Source organism: Arachis hypogaea, chromosome 7, assembly GCF_003086295.3.
Source record: "Arachis hypogaea cultivar Tifrunner chromosome 7, arahy.Tifrunner.gnm2.J5K5, whole genome shotgun sequence".
Classification (NCBI taxonomy): Eukaryota; Viridiplantae; Streptophyta; class Magnoliopsida; order Fabales; family Fabaceae; genus Arachis; species Arachis hypogaea.
In genome coordinates, this window is record NC_092042.1 from 3,352,766 (window position 1) to 3,370,021 (window position 17,256).

Sequence of the window (17,256 nt, forward strand, 5' to 3'; positions counted from 1 at the left end):
ATATATGAAGACAATTAAGTGATATATGGTGTTGAGAATGTGGGAAAGATAGGAAAGAAAAGAAAAAAAGAAAAGGGAAGCTTGTGTGTAGGACCATTATAGCTAAATAGCATTTTCCTATTTGGGTGCCATTCCCATTTGGATTATGCTGAATAATTGAACATGCACTGCTACTCTTTTCCACCCTTTCAATTTTCACCTTTTCTTGGATTGGATTGGATAAGCACCCTTCTAGTCTTTTACTATTATATATTACTTGAGATTTCCAACATGTAACATGCTTCCCTTTGTTCTTTTTTTTTTTTTTTAAAAGAAAAAATATTGATCAATTTATTATTTATTGCTGTCAATCTTCTTAGTCGGTGGAAAGTAAACTATTATTCACCTAGAGGTTTGAGGTTCAACATCAACTATATTAAAACTACAGAAAAAAAATTTATGTATAGGAAATTTTTAAAAAGAAAAAATAAAAGAGAAAACAAACTTAGAGTTAGAGAGAGAGTGTTGAATATCTAAACAAAACTACTCCATGTACTAGTTAATATATATTTATATACAAATTTATTTTTTTAATTAAATAATCAATCATCAAAATAAGTAAATCTATCTTAGTAAAATAATTAAATTTATAATAAATGAATAACCTAATTTATTTATAATAGCATAATAATTTTTTCATAAAATATCAAATATATATTTTTATATAGAGTAAAATATTGTTTTTGTCCCCAACGTTTGGGATAATTCCTATTTGTGTCCCTAACGTTTAAATCGTCCTATTTGTATTCCTAACGTTTATAAAAGTGATTCAATGTTATCCTACTATCAATTATACTAACAAATCAGATTATATTTTTCAATTATTCTCACTTGGATATATTCATTCTCAATTAGGTCTCACTTGGATGTGTTCAATTTTAATATTATACCCACTATTTGTGTTTAGATTCAATTATGTCCCTAGAAAAGTGAATTATGTAAATGTTGTAGGAATTAGTTTCAACTTTTAATGAGCTATTTTTCGGAGTGGATCATCGATTTTATCCCAGACATTCGTATTCTAACTTCAAGAAGAGATTTTTAAAACTCAAACTAAAGCGTTCATGATGTGTAATTGATGGCAAGATAACATTGAATCGCTTTTACAAACTTTAGGGATACAAATAGGACGATTTAAACGTTAGGGACACAAATAAGACTTACCCCAATCGTTGAGGACAAAAATGATACTTTACTCTTTTATATACAATGATTGATTAGTCACCAAAAAAAAAATATAAATGATTGATTAATAACCAATAATTTTTAGTGTATGCCTAATATTGACATCTAAATCACATTAATTTCATGAGTATGCTTCGTCATAGCCTATAGACTAAAGTTAATATAGGTCTCACCGTATATAAATTTATCTTATATGACATATATAGTAATTGCAATCCTCGAGACTGTTACTGCTAACATGTAAAATTGACAAAAGTTACAAGAGACAAAAGCATGATCTTACCATGATATATAAAAAAAAAAAATGTGCTGCAAAACCAAAAATAATGAAATATCTCATTTATTAAATTTCCAAGATAACATATTTAAAAAAAAAAAAAACAAAAGGACAAGTGGCCAAGCTAAAGATATGAAGTCTAATTAACAATAAGAATTAGACAAAGACTAATTATAAGCTTACTACTGTTTTCTAATAGTAAGTATAAGCTAATCTAACGGACATAAAGAAATTAAAATATCATAGTCAAAAAGTGGAAACTATTACTCATATCCATCAATCATATCATGTCTTCCAAATAAAATCAACAATATAACAGCCTGTTATTAATATGCAAACATATTCATAGTCATAGTCATCAAGTACAAACACTTATTCTAACCATTCAGAGAGTTGTTAAAAACAAAGTAACAAACCAAACCCAGTATTCTAGCATAGCATCTTTGACCTCTACCAATCTTCAGCCTATAGAAGCCATAAAAACAAATTCATGATTATAAATTATAATCAGTGTATCAGTTAAGCTACATATAATTGTCTAGCTGGGGATTTAAAATAAATAAATACTAATCTAAGTATTAGCTCATGTGATTATTATCATGTAACTCCACCTCCTCTTGAGCACAAAAAATGATAACTTCCATCACTATTCCTAATTTCTTATATTCAAATAGTTTCCGTATAATGTTGTGTTAATCCCATGCAATGGCTCTACAAGACAAATATGAGTACATAAAATATTTCTTTTATGCTAAAATCAACCTTGATCAGTAGCCACAGAGAGCATTATTGGGACAAGTACAAAATAAATCCTCCTTGCATCATGGCAATTACAGAATGATATTTTCACATTCCAAATCAATGCTTTCTCAGTTTCAAAATCTTACAATTCAGCAAAAACAACTAAATAACCAAGATAACTATATCACTAATCATTAGATCACTGTTTTTTCCATTCATGAAACTGCAAACTTAATCAAACAGTTATCCTAGTTTTAATTACATTCAAATCCACCTTTCTTCAGGGTATATCTTTTGAGTTTTGAATCCTTTCTACATATTCTGCACCAAATCTTGAAAATTTGTCAATCCCAAAATTTAAGATAGATTAGGTGCTCACATTTTATGTGTAGGTGAGCTACTAATCCTTGATGAGCTGATGATATTCTGGGTATTAACTCTAGCAATCTCACATATGTAACACTAAAGATTGAATGAATTATTGTCTACTGCATTACTGAAAAGATTTTTGTCAATCCAAAGACTCAGATTATGAACTGATCCTCCAATAATAATAAGTACTATGTCTCTGATGAATTAGTGATGCCCATTTTCCTAAAACAATCAAAGACAATAATTGGATTTACCTTATAATAAGAGATACTATCTAGAAGTCTCATAGATATGAAAGCCACAAATGTAGAAAAAATCTAAATAATTAAAATACATAGTAACTAGCCGCCATATGTGAAGTGAGTTAGTAGAAGTTAGAATTCTAGGAGTAACTATAGCCAACCAGCTTTCATAATTATACATATCTACCTTATCCATTATTGTATCATAGTATCATATTGGAGCATCTCCACCTCATATTTTCATCACTCTTTGCATAAATTCCAACACACAGAGTTTGAAAAGTTCTAAAGGTATGGGATAATTTAATTTGCTTTTGTCCTTAGCTTTTTTCTTTCCATAAATTCCATTCATGTGAATCTTAGATGCCAAGTTGCTACTGTATGTACATCCTAGATATATAGAACTTCAGAGATAAACTCCAAATCCATCTGCTTCCAAACAAGCATAAAAATGGTACCTCATCAGATATATTAATTGTTCATTATCAAATATCAACAAAAAAAAAAAACAGTTATAATTATAAGTTGCTAATCACTAACAACCCTCTCTTCTGCATATTGCCCCAAACATATTTGAAATTCTTTTCTATCACAAGAATAATTTCAGTAAATTGATCCAATAATATTTGATGAGTCATGATGGGGGGGGTCTAGTTTCTGTTTACCTTGTGCTTCAGTTGTTTTTGAGCTTCAATTAATGGCTGTGGGGGACCTTGATGTGAGAGGGTTCTTGAACTGTAGGTCCTGTTTCACCAACTATCAAAACTTGTAAATGCTCACCTCCTCCTACTTTCCCCTCTTCAAACCATCTCCAATCTAACTCCAATAACCATTGATTTTAATCTCAAATCTTATCCCAGGTTGTTGAAGTTTCAATGAGTAAGTGAAACCATTAATCAGTACTATTACAGTTCACCAAGTTCTTCCAGAAAAAAATCATTGCTTTGATTAGTGTTTGACAAAAATTAAAGCTGCAAATCCATTTCTTTACTACCAACTATATCCATCATACACTTACTGAAATAAGTTCATTGAATTTAGACTGGAACAGTCATATTATATAAAATGAAGAATGATTATCATATCAGAAAGTAAGCTAAGCAAATCAACAAACAGTTGATAAGCATAATTTAGAATAGAAAATGAAAACGGTTCCAAAGCTGAAAAAAAAAAGTATGAGGAATATAGAATATTGTTAGCATAGGCACATACCTGATGAGAGGTTGGTTTTGGAATGTTTTCAATGGCTAGCTAGAAAGACAGATACTACTTTGGATTATGGAAGTGCATAAGATAAGAGATAAGAAGAGCTGAAAAAAATTAAAGAAGAAGAAAAGAATTCACAACACAAACACCACAATGATCAAAAGACAAAGTACCCTCCAAGTGTGAGATTAGAGCATAAAGCATTACACCACAATAAAAATTTATATGCTTTTTATAATAACTATACTATATATATATTAAATAATTTAAAAATCTTTTACTAATAACTTTAACAAGTACTTTTAAAATTTTTGTAAGTAAAAATCTGTTAGATGTTTTAGTAGTAAATTTAAAACGCAATATAAAAATTTTGGTATAAATTCAGGTACAATTGACTTGAAGTTGATAGTTGTTCTTGATAATTGATAGTCGTTATCTAACGGCTAACGGCTATCAACTATCAACTTCACATGAAGTCGGCTACACCTGAATTTTCACTAAAAATTTTAGTTATTTTATATGAAATCAATAAAAAATTAATTTTTTATAGAATAATCTATGTAGCTTGACAGATTGTAAATATGAATTAAACTAATAATTTTAATTTACATCAAAATATTTTTTAACTTGTATTAAAATTAACTCAAATTTTTCCCAATAGGACACGGACACCATTATCATTAGTGGGTAGGTCCCACATTCTTGTCGTTTTCTTTGACCGCATGCTTTTCTTCTTTTTTTTTTTTTCAGTCACTGTTTTGTATCATGGTCCATGATGGCATGATGCCATAAGATATAGTGCTACTACATCTTAATTTAATTACTTATATTAATATTAATTAAATATACTAGACTAGACAACACTAGATAGCAGAGATTTGAAGTTGGATGTTACAATTTTTTTAATTATAATAATATATGATGAGAGAAAGTATCAAGATTTTTTTGTGCTATTAAGTGATATATGCATTAAAAATTTATGGTGGCTCTTATAAATGAATGTTCACGAACGATGATCGTGTGGTGGGGGTTACGTTACCCTTTTTCATTTTATTATTAATAATAAAAAGGTTTAATTTAGTTTGATTGATGATACAGCCTTGCACATATTCTAATAATACTGTGTTGGTATTTGGAGTTATTTAATTTCTTCAGTTAAGATTAAGTTAGTTAATCTTCAATATTTAGTAAATTAGTATTTAGAGTTATTTAATTTTTTGAATTAAGACTAAATTAGTTTAATCTTTAATATTTAGCAAAAAATTTAAATAAAAGAACATAAAAAAAGAAAATTTTGATAAAAATAATATTTTATTATTTTAATATTCGTTATAATTTATAAATTATTTATACACTTAAATTTTAACTCTTATTTTTATTTATAATCATCTATATCTTTAATAAATAATTAGAACTAAATTTAATTAATAGTCTAAATTAATTATCCAAAATTTTCACTATAAATATTTATTGTATTATATTTTTTTAAATACTTATAGATTATTTTATACTACTCTTTATATTTATATATTTTCATTCTTTTAGAATATTTTATGACATTTCAAAATTTTCTAAAACCTTTTAGATATTCTGAGATCTTCTAAAACATTTTAGAACATTCTAGAACTATCTAAAATATTATCAAACACTTCAAAAAATTATATAAATACTGTTAAATTTAATCTTTTAAAATTTACTATGACATTAAGCTCAAAGCTGATTATTCTATCATCATAATTCGAAAACAGGCCAATTTTATGATATTTTTTATTTGGTGTCTAATTTTTATTTTTATAATATTTTTAAATATTAATTTTTTTATATTTTTAAATTTAAAATTAATTATTTATTTTTTTAATAATTGAACAATAACTTTTAGACATCATAATAGACATCTAAAAAATAACTGACACTTTAAATGTTTATAAAAATAGTAATTTACTAATTACTTAACAAAATTATTTAAATTTTGAAATATAAGATCAACGGCTATCAATTATTATTTTTTATAAAATTAAATAATTACCACGTTATAAAAATATAAAATAATATAATTTAAATATTAAAAATTTTAGGTATAGATATAAATTTATTAATAAAATGAAATAGAAGAACATAAATTTCAGATTTTTTATTATTTGTCAAAACATGCAGTCAATCGACCAACTTAATATATAATAGTGGATTTTTTTAATTTAGTAAAATAGTAAAGTGAAAGAATAATTATATTAATTTTATAATTTTTATAAAATGTATATATTATTTTATTAATTTTTTATTATAGAATATTTTAGTCTGACTTTCTGGTATGTCCGAGAAGTAAAAGATCCATACCAACGTAAATCATCCCCAAGTAACGTTTTAAGGTATTATACCCAAATCAATTCCATTTCAATTTTTTAATTTAAATACATTATGTAATTTCTTTTTTTAGTGCAATTTTCATAGGGAGCAATAGCGCAACAAGTTAAGTTACTTTAATGAGAAGCTCAAAAAGTCAGAAGGATGAGGTGCAAGTAACTGTGTAGTATTCCCATTTTCTCACTGACTTGGGTGCCTTAAATATTCTCATACTCTCATCACATTCACGCGTTTTACACGCGCTTTACTTCATGAATCATGGCTTTCATTTTTCCAATCTTAGTCATAAAAATAAAATAATAACATTAAGGCACCACCACACTTGAAATTGAGAATTTTAAATTACAAAATAGTTTACAACCAAAAGTAATACTTTAACATTTATAATATTTTAATACATTTTAAACATAAAAAAATTTATTTTACAATTAAAATATATCTAAACCTAAATTAATTTTAAATAACTAATTATTTTAAAATATACGTATAAATGATCGTTATTAAAATAACACTAGTTTTCAAGTGCTGTCAAACACATCAAATAGTAAATCTATTATTTATGTTTTGATATAAAAGTTAAAGTTTTAACTAATTTAGATAAATTGAACGATTACTCAACTCATTTGTTTAAGTAAATGTCAGAATTTAAATTTCATCTTATATATATATAATAATTTATTAATTAATAATAAATTTTAAATAAAAATTAAATTTACGATAAATTAATTTTTGACTTATTCTAAAAAAAGTACAGTATCAAAGAAAAAAGGTGTTCACATAGCCTCTTCTTTTTCTGAACTTGGAACATTCTTTGGTCCCTTTCAAGTTCAACATATTTTACGGATCGGAAAAAGAAATTGCTATATTATAAAGTGTCATGTTAAAAGAAGTTGCATATTAACATGTATTATTTCGTGCTAACGAGTTATAGCTCAAATGTCATAAATTTTTTATACTCATTTAAGAAATTGCGGATTTAAATCTTCCTATATTATTCTGTTATAAACAGATTAATTATTGAACAAATAAATTTAGTTAGGCATGTGAAGAAGCAGAAACAGAAATTAAAGAGGAGAAAACTGAAGGAACCTAACGAAATTAAAGATGGTTGAAACATTGCTTTCGTGACCAAATTTCAGAGACCACATTGGCTGTTGGGGCCTTGGGGGCAAGAGTACTAAACAACTTGATCCATGTTTCGAAGCTAGATATGGTCATTAATAATTAATAATCATTTCAATTACACATAATAAAGTTCAAGTGGATTTATGACGTCATCTCCATTAAATTAATTGGATCTTATGTTTAATTTCTTTTGCGTAATAATGCTCTTCAATTAAATCCATGAACTCATAAATAACCCAACTTAGATACCCACGAATCGTAGAAACTATAATGTAAAAATCAAGTTATGAAATATATTTTACATAATCTTATATTAAATAAACTTGTATTCTTATCTGAAATTAAAGCAATTATTATTATTTTTTTAATTATGATCCAATAAAATTTAAAAATTTTTTATTGAAGTTGTGGCCGTAAGTCGATCCTTTATTCTACAGCTATGATTGGGAAGTGGGACCCACATAGGGGGTGTTTGGTACTTGGAATTTGATTGCTCTAAATTAAGATTTCCAAACTTTTAAGCCTTCAAGAGTCCCTATGCACTTTATTATATTAAAGGGGGAAAGGTGATGGTTCTTGGTTCTGATCTAGTTAATCGACGAATAAACTGTCAATATAGAACTCCAAAGATTTTGATACTCATAAAAATAAAATTTATTTATTTTAGTTTTTAAAATATTTTGAATTAGATATTTTTGTCTTCAATTAAAATTAATTAGTTCATTAGTTCTAACGGTTAATTTTATACAAAAGATAAATTAATTTCTAGACAAATTATAATCAATTTGATTATTAAAATATTCATTGTTAAATAAATTAATTCCCAAAATTATATATTATGAGACAAATTAATTTTTAAAAATATTTATTATAAAAAATGAGATTATCATAAACATAAAAAAATGTTAAACAAAAATATCTATTTTTTATTAATCAGAGATAAAATTTTATTCTTAAGTAGAATAATTATCCAAATTATCTTGTAATAGCTCTCTTGAATAGTCACTTTAATTTCAAGCACAATAAAAAATATATATTTTACGGCTTATTTATTTGTTTCTATGAATGTATGTGTACCACTTAACATCTGACGCAATAATTTAATATAACACAAAGGACAATTTTATTAAAAATCAATAGAGTGAAGTGAGTCAAAAATTAATACCACTTATAGAATTAAATGTTAGAGACTAACAATAATAACAACAACAAAGTTTTATTCTACTAAGTGGAGTCGACTATATAAATCAAACGATGTTATTGTGCTCTATTATGTATCATGTCTACAAAAAAACCGTTTACATATAGATCTCGTTTAAATGTTAAAGACTAACAAACTAATTAATTATAGACTCAAAATATTTAATCTAATTTTTTTAAAAAACTAAAATAAATAAATACTCTAAAAATAATTTTAGAATACATGAACGATATATTAACCTCTAAAAATTTATTAAAATTTTTAAAAATAATTAATAATATTTGTTGAAGGTGCGATAGAAGTAGGAAGAAAAGATGCACTTCAAAAAATGTACAAAAAAAAATGAAAGAAGAGTGAAGATCTGATTCAATATTATGACAAAATTTGAGGCTATTCACTGTAATACACCATATATATACTAGTGCTCTTATACAGTAAATAAGCTTTGTAAATTCTTCTTTTTTTTTTGCTGGACTATTCTATTACAATACAGATTACTACTACTAACAGTAGGTAACACCTTCCCTCAAGTTAGAACAGCAAATGTCTTGGAATTCCAACTTGCAAATAAGTGTAGAAAAGCTTTCTATAACTAAAGATTTTGTTAACAAATCTGCAATCTGTTTATGTATTGATATAGGCATTGAGTAGATTAATTTTTCTAGTAGTTTATCTCTAATCACATAACAATCTACCTCTATGTGTTTGGTTCTCTCATGGAACACGGAGTTAGTCACTATGTGAATTGGCAATTTGACCATAATTGGATCTATGATTTGATAATTTAAAAAATCTTCAAGGAAGTATGATACATGGTCTGTGGCATCTGTATCAATCATCCAGACGTGCACTTATTTTTCGAAATAGCTAAAATTTTGATACTGGTTTTAAAATGCAAAATATGTATCAGATTACCTTGATGAAGGAGTGATCTCTGCTGTGTCACAATCTGGTTTGTGCTATGAATATTCTTTACCTCATGTTTGTTTAAAAATGCTAATAAGGCTTCTCTTTGACTTGCAGTAAATCCAAAACAAACATTTTCAACCTCTTCCAATTGCGTCATGAGCTCTTTACTTGCTTCCTCTGGATCTGCTGCGGCCATGATGTTTACAACAGTTTTTTCACTATATTTTTGCCTTAAATGTGGTAAAAGGTCGTGCTTTTTGTAGCACGTATCGACCATGTGCCCTGTTTGCCGCAGTGTGTGCATTGTGGCTTGTCTCTTCCTCGCCCTCCAGCTTGATGTCTACCTCCCCTGCCTCTCCCTCTCCCTTTGTCCTGACTAGGGTCTAAAGTGTTCGAAGGAACTGTAGAGTATGCAAGCAGTTTGGTGTCTGAAATAGGTTCCAAGCTGTGAGTTTGTCTTTCTTGCTGCGTGAGCAACGAAAATACTGTGTTGACGTTGGAAAGTGGCTCCATCAGCATAATTTGCGATCTTACTCCTGCATATTGGTCGTTTAATCCTCTAAGAAATCTTGTAATTTGGTCTTCAACCTTATACTTTCTGACCGTGCCTAAGCCACATGAACATTCAACTTCACAAACACATGAATGTATTGATTAAAAGTCATCAATTTTCTCCCAAATCAATCTCAACTTTGTAAAATAGCTTGTAACATCCATGTCTCCGTGCCTAAGTGTATACATTTTCTCATACAATTCAGTTACTCTAAATTTGTCTCCTTGATAGTACTTATGCTTTAAATATGCCCACAGGTCACTAGCTATGTGGTTCCAAATGACTGATTAAGAAATATTTGCACTAAGCGAAAGATTGATCCACGCAATTACATAAGTGTTGGATCTCTTTCAGGCTTCAAACAGATTATCACTACTATCCGATTTTGGCAGACTACCATCTATGAATTTCAGTTTATTCTTAGATTACAACGCTAAAAGCATAGCTCGATTCCAAGGCCCATAGTTCTTTCCATCTAAAATGACATTAGTAAGGGGAATACTAGGGATTTCAGAAGGATGGAGATAATAGGGACTTGTGTGATTTCCAGCCGCGTTAATTGTGCTTTGTGTAAATTGCGCTTGAATTGATGCAATTTGACTCAAGACTTCTGTCATCGTGTGCAAATCTAAGTTCGATGATGGTGAATTTGAGATTCTACCGTGCGGTTCTGTTATTGATGATTCAAATCTTGTTATTGTGCAAGATTAATCAAAGACACAAAAATTAATGTTTCTTTTCCTAATTATTGTCTATTTATGCGCCAGTTTCTTTATCCACACTTACCGCATCATGTTAAAGGTGGGATAAAAGTAGGAAGAGAATATACACTTTAAAAAATATACAAAAAAATAAAGATTTAATTCAACATAATGATAATACTCGAGCCATTTGCTGCAATATGCCATATATATACTAGTGCTTTTATACAGTAAATAAGCTTAATAAATTTCTTTTTCTTATTAGACTATTCTATTATGATGCAAATTATTACTACTAACAGTTCTTTTTCTCATATTAGGTAACAATATTAATTTTATTTTCGTTAATAAAAAATACTAAACTGACTAATGAAAGAAATACATGAGATAACAAACTCTAATTAAGAATCACTACATAATTATATCATATTATTATTTATTATAATAATTTACAAGTTAAAAATAAATCCACGGATCAATTAGTTAAAAGCCATATTTGTCCCTTTATTCTTTAACCCTAATATTCATCCTTCGTTATTTCGAATTACATTATTCTACCCTTTTTTTAAGATTTAATTATTCTATTGATCTTTATAATTTTACGAAATTTTTAATTAAGTCTCTATATTTTTTTTTTCAATTGAGTCTTTGCATATTTTTTTTAATTGGATATCTATACTTTTTTTTCTTTTTATTTGAGTCCCTGTACCAATTTTTTTTAGTTAGGTCCTTATAAAATTAAACCAATTATTATTAAGAGAAACCTAATTAAAAAAAATTAGTATAAAAATCCAATTAAAAGAAAAAAATAGAAATTTATTAAAAATTTTGCAAAATTATAAAAACCAACAAAATAATTAAACTGTCTTTAAATTTAACAAACTTTAATTAACACTAATTTTTAAAACCCGCAATTACGTTACTTTTTTTTAACAGGCATCAAATGTGGTGGATATTACAAACAGGTCTTTTAGCTTTTTTGATGAATAGATAGAGGATGCACCTTGAAGTTGTTGATGATACTACCCAAGATGACTCAAAATCATTAGGTTTTTTGAGGTCTTACGTGTTATTTATCTAGCTTTTTAATTTAATTATGTCCAACTCCATCTGACGGTGTTGAGCTCTTTGCACTTCAAAAAAAAAAATTATCATTAAATAATTAGAATTTTCACTTTTATTTCTGGTTCATTAATAAACTGCTTATAGATAGACTTTGCCGATATTATCTCATACTGCATATATAATCGAAATATGTATAGAATTTTGTTGGTTTGCACTTTTTTTAATACTGTAGTTCATTGATAATAGTTTATAGATACCTATAATATCTATATATCTATAGATATATAATAGGGAATTTTTTATATATAAATAAAATAAATTTTTTATTTATGAATATATATAATTTTTAAATTATTTACAAATTTAAAATTTGGTATATATCTTAAATATAATATACAAAATAAATATACATATATCTCGAATATCTTACATCCAAAATATAATATATTTGTAAATAAAACGGAACAATGGAATTATGGCTGATAATAATTTTTGTTATTAATCGAAAAAAAAAACAATTTAATACATATTGAAAAAATGTGTCATATTTTGGGTGCAATGTGCATCATGTTTTAAATTTGTAATAATCTAAAAATTATACATGTTAATAGATAAAAGATTTATTTTATTTATATAAAAAATCTTATATAATAGCGATACACTTTTATAATTGTTAAATTTATTTTTTAATTTTTCATATTTATTTATGCCTATATATTGTAACATCTTTACTACACGGTTCATTCTTGTGCTTAAGTCACAATAATTGAGCCATAATTAGAGTATCATTATTTTTACCAAACCTATTTACAAGGTTATCATTTAGATTAATAGCATTTGTATAATAGAAGTCTGTAAAAATTTTTCTTATCAACGTACTAAGGGAAAAGACTATTTAAATGGGATCTCAAATTATTAATAAAAATAAGAGAAAACAATAAATAAATCTTTAATTTTTTATTTAAAAAAAATAAATTATTGACTAATTAAAAATAAAATGTTATTTAATTAAACATTGATTCTTTCTTACTAATTAAATATTGTAAATTTAACTATTTAGTTTTATTAATGAAATTTTATTTTTTAAAATATATTGTTAGAATTTTTCTAACAGCTATATTTATTATTACTTTTAATTGAGATCAATTTAATTTTTGTATACTAGTAAAAATAGCTTTAAATTATAGCGCTACTAATAAAGTTTATTCAATCTAATAGTTACAGTTAAATCATAGCATTGCAGTTGACATCAAATGGTGTTTAACTTTTTTCAAAATCCTTCTCCTCATCACTATTTAATTTGTTGAATATTAATAATTTTTCTCATAAACCGTGACAATCTACATGTGTTTATGAGTTTAAAACACCCTTTATAAAATGTCGCTGCCTATAAGTTTTTTGGATATATTTTTGTATTACTAAATCATTGTGATTTACCACGATTTACGTTCAACACTTTTCCTTGCTAAACCATTGTAGGCTGTCACGGTTTACATATAAATAGAAAACCGTGATTAGCTCCACGGATTACATAATAACAAAAAAGGACATGCTGGTAAGAAAGTTCCAATTGTTACAATCACGCAAAGCTTTCTCTCCTTTTATTTATTTGAGTATATTGCCCTAAATTTTTACTATATAATAAATATACTTTTACAAGAAGTATTGAAATAATTAAGACATTGTTATTTTTTATAAATTATGAATTTAATTTTAATAATTGGTAATATAATTAATTTTATACAATTATTTAATTAAATTTATAATTTTAAATAAATTTTTAAATAATAAATTTAAAAATTAATTATTTTTATTAATGTAATAATATATAAATAATTATTTGTATATTTTTTTTATATAAATAGTGAAGGTTGTGGTAGGCTTAGAAAAGGGGGTGTTGAATCTATGCCTTCTTTTTAGTTGCAGTTATTACCCTTTTAAACAAACTTTCAATTCAGGTTCTGTCTGAACACAGCAGCGAAAATTTATGAGACAATTTATTTTTGTCTCATGAATATCAGAAAACAGAACTCAGCAGAGAAAAAAGCTAACACCAGTATGTATCCTAGTTCGGTTGCTTTGTGCTATGCAACCTACATCCAGTCTCCTCCACAACTATGGAAGAATTTCACTATAGTTAACAGTATTACATACACCAATTTCACACTCAAGTTCTAACCTAACTTGACATTGGCTATGCTAACTCTTAACTATTTACTCTTAGTGCTAACCCAACTAAGAAAGGGATACCAAACAGGTACAAGATACAAGACACTTAACTAACCTAAAGAAATCAGAAAATAACTCTAGACTTTTCTCTCAAGTGTATCACTCAGCCTTTTTCCACTCATGGCTTTTACTTGAGCTTTCTCACAATGCCTTTTCTCACAAGAAATTACAGAAAGATATACTTAGAAAAGTACATTACAATCAGTAAAAACATGAAGGAGATTGACTTCATCAATAGCCTTTGTGCTATGCGAAAACCAGATTAGACAAGCCCTGATCTAGTTCTTCATACTGGAGGAATGCACCTTTGGTTAGGTTACACTGTCCAGTTAGTTGAACTTTCTCAAAGAACACTTCTCAGAACAATACCTCAATACTCTAGTTTTCTCTCTTTTTTTCTGAATGAGCAAGAAGTCTTCTTTTATTCTCCTTGCATGTTGCTGGGATCTTCTCCCAATGTCAACACTTTGAGCCTTGAGCTTCACCAACCACAGATTTACTTTTTCTCAATAATCCTCAGAATAGAAACTCTCCTTCTGACTTCCTCATCTTGGCCGAAAGCCATAAATCAGCAACCATAGAAATCTTCCAATGGTCAACATGATATGAGCCCTTGAAAACTAACTTGGTCCCCAAGACATGTTTGAGACCGTGGATACACAGCAGATTAGGTCAGAAAACATCTTTCTCTTGTGTGCCATTTTCGGTCTTGCAGAGTGCTGGGAGGTAGAAAAGAAGATATGGAGCACGCAAACGGAAATGGATTACTTTTACCAAAAACCGGATTTGGCTTGAACTTGTTGATTTGACCTAAGCCTTTCTTGCCTGACCTTCTCTTTCTTTCCTCTTCTTTGAATAGCTTAGGAGTTAAGCACTTTCTCTTGCTTCTGTGATTTGACATGATCAGAGAAAAAGTAACGTTGAGTTTGTGAAAACAGATGAGAGGGAAAAAGCTTGCTGAACTCAATGTATGAATATGATTTGCTTGGCCCGTTTTGATTTCTTTGATTTTGTTTTTTTTTGACTTCTGTTTTTGTTTTTCAGCCCACTAGCTTGGTTATTTTATTTTTTCATTTCATTTAGGCTTTAATTCAAATTTTGGCCTGCAACAATTTATAAATAATTAGTAACATATAATTATATTTAATCAATACTAATTATTTATTTTATTCAAAAACAATGTTTATCATCATTTAATTTATTTAGTTAATTTCTTAACTCAATAAATAGGTACTTATGTAAAATTCTTTTCGCTGATTGTACTTGAAAATTAAACTAATACTTTTATACAAATTTTTATTTATTATCAAACAATCGTACTTAAAAAGAAAAACATACACATAAATATATTGAGGTTAAAGACATTTTGATGAGCTATTTTGAGGGGAAAAAAAGGTTAAATGAAAAATATTTAAAAGAAACCTAAATAATATATATCTATCTGTGTGTATGTATGTGTGGCTTTAGTCCATTGAAATTTTCAAAATTGTCTATTTAAAATAAAAATTGTCCAATAATCTTATGTACCTTATTATATATAAATGGTCTCAATAAAGTAATAATTTAAGGTTTACAATCTTCACACTCTATTATTTACTTATTTTACAAAGAGAAATATTTTAATAGAAATTTTTCTACCATATTGGCGTTGAGGAACTAACTCTATTTTATTTATTAATTAATAAGATATTTGAGATTAATAAAAACCGAGGCATGTAGATAAATTATACTTCTCGAACTTTCTTGGGTATGAATTTAGTAAAAAAATATTTTAATTGTAAATTTTTATTAGATTTATACCATTAGATTATTGTCTTAGTATATAAGTGTATCCCACTAAATTCAAGTTAGTGCATTAAAAATACACAAAGACTATTATTTGACCAATTCAAAATAACCAAGTATTATACCAAGCAATTACTAAATGCTAGTATGTTAATTAGCAAACGCTAATTAAATATATGTAATAATAATAAATATGAAATTCATTAAGATAATAAATATACTTTAATATTATAATTAAGAAATTTTGGAGACAATTTAAAACAAAAATATAAATAAAACTCTTTTATTCTTATTATATATAGTAAACAAAGGGCAACGATGACTATTATATTGAAAATTAACAACATATATCAGCTTTATATATGGTTTACAAAGTAATAAAAAAAAGCTCATAGTTTTCACAATTTTATTTTTATTTTACCAAATTAAGTTAATTCCGAATTTACTTTAATTAGAGTGTGTTTTAAAAGCATTTTAAGAAAAAAAATTGAGATGCGAATTTTATCTTTGATTTTGAGTTGCCCACAATTTGTTTAGACAAAAAATAATTAAAAAAATATTTATTTGTACATAAATATATTTTTATATCTTATTTTAATTTATTTATATTTTACTATGAAAAATAAAGTTGGCATTAATAAAGTTGGCTATTTCTAGAAAAAAATTTATATAAAAAATATTATAAATTATTAAATAATTCAATTAAACAAATTTAATTTAATATATTAAATTATTTAACAATTTATAATATTATTTTTATTGAAATAATTACTTTAATTAAATAAAGTAAAATTCTAATAATAAATTATAATGGGTAAAAAACTTTAATAAGCCAAGTAAAGAATCATGTAACGTAAATACGCCAAAGTGAAAATCGTTTCAGCAATAAGCCAAATCATATTTTTATATAATTCGAACCATGCTGGTTCGAATTTCATTTCTACATAATTCGAACCAGCTTGGTTCGAATTATACACAAACACATGCATACACGTAATTCGAACCAGCTTGATTCGAATTACACACAGTAATTCATGGTATAATTCGAATTATGCTATTAAAAAATTAATAATTTATTTAAAAAAATTTATTAAAAAAATTAATAATTTAAAAATTAAAAAAATATATATTTTTATTTCATACGTTAAAAAAAGCTAACAAAATATTTAATTACGAGACTTCTTTAAAATATTAATGAGCTATCAATTCGAATTTTATACAATACTTTTCTGTCCATTTTTAATAGTTCATGAATATTTTTTAAT

At 26.4% G+C, this 17,256-nt stretch overlaps 1 long non-coding RNA gene across 2 annotated transcripts; it reads right to left on the reverse strand.

Moving 5' to 3' along the window:
- Positions 1-1,744: 1,744 nt before the first annotated feature.
- On the reverse strand, positions 1,745-4,289 carry LOC112702022 (uncharacterized). 2 transcript variants are annotated; one of them, XR_011863591.1, is made up of 3 exons: positions 4,069-4,289; positions 3,522-3,778; positions 1,745-3,285 (listed from the first exon to the last, which is right to left on the reverse strand). It is a non-coding gene; the product is annotated as an uncharacterized lncRNA (long non-coding RNA). The 2 variants fall into 2 exon arrangements; XR_003153904.3 differs by having other exon boundaries at positions 3,522-3,706; positions 4,069-4,278.
- Positions 4,290-17,256: the final 12,967 nt, after the last annotated feature.